The sequence below is a fragment of the Prunus dulcis genome, chromosome 5 (assembly GCF_902201215.1).
Source record: "Prunus dulcis chromosome 5, ALMONDv2, whole genome shotgun sequence".
Taxonomy (NCBI): domain Eukaryota; kingdom Viridiplantae; phylum Streptophyta; class Magnoliopsida; order Rosales; family Rosaceae; genus Prunus; species Prunus dulcis.
The window spans coordinates 11,363,743-11,364,778 of record NC_047654.1 but is presented as its reverse complement, the minus strand read 5'-3'; the positions used below and the strand labels follow the sequence as shown (position 1 = coordinate 11,364,778).

At 40.3% G+C, this 1,036-nt stretch overlaps 1 non-coding gene across 1 annotated transcript; it reads right to left on the bottom strand.

Annotated features, from left to right (window-relative positions):
* Nucleotides 1-520: 520 nt before the first annotated feature.
* TRNAQ-CUG lies at nt 521-592 on the bottom strand. Its single transcript has one exon. It is a non-coding gene; the product is annotated as a tRNA-Gln (tRNA).
* Between the last annotated feature and the right edge of the window lie 444 nt (nt 593-1,036).

Here is a 1,036-nt window from a genome sequence, read left to right as displayed (position 1 = left end):
AGGGGAAGCTCTTTGGTGGGTTCAGTGGCAGATTCTGATTGGGCAGCAAGTGAATCATCAGGTGGAGGAGAAGCAGGGCCTTGGCCTTCTACAACTGAAGCTGCACAGAGAAGAATGGCAGACTTCGAAGGGTTTGTTTTGAGAGTTGCTGAGCCATGCAACCAAGTCTTTGGGTTGGTGGAAGGAAACTGAGAGAGAGAGATGGGACGAGGTGCTTGCACTGAGAGAAGGGCTATTCCCATTCTCTCTCTCTCTCTCTGTGTGTGTCTGTGTTTGTTGTATGCCACTCTTTCCCCAGTAGAATGAGAGGACTGGATAATACTTCCCTCTCTTTGTTTTAATTTGTGAGGCTCAGGCTCATACATCAATCGAGTAATAAATTAAGAAAAATATATGTTTTTGTTTCTTATGTGTACTTCATTATTTCTCCATTTATGTTTTCTTTTTTCTTGTTTTTGAGAGGGTACCTTTTATAACTTTCAAGCCTGATGCCAAAAAAAAGCCGAAAATTAAAAAGAGAAGGTTCCACCGAGACTTGAACTCGGGTTACTGGATTCAGAGTCCAATGTCCTAACCGCTAGACCATGGAACCTCAGATACTTATTCATCTCACCTCAATCATTTTAAACCTAAAATTGTCTACACTAACGAAAGCTGCCACGTGTTCTCACAATCCGTTAAGCAAAGTCCTAATCTACGATATCAATTTGTTTAGCGTATAGATCTATCAGAAGTTGGTGGTTCCTCTCCGTTCTCTGAAGGTGATCATCATCTCCGTTCTCTGAAAGTATCTTGAATTCAGTCATTATTCAATCTTGATCAAAAAAGATTGTTTAAATTTCTTTATTCTTCAATCTTTTTCATTTTCATTGTTTCTGTTCTTCAAGATGGCTCTGGTAGTTTCAAGTGTGAGCCGAACATTTGGTTCTTGGACTGTGAAATATGAATTCACTGGAAGCACTCCTGCGAATCAATGGGCTGGAGTAATCCATAAAGAAAATGGAACTAAGAACGACGTAATCTTTTTGAAGGGCAG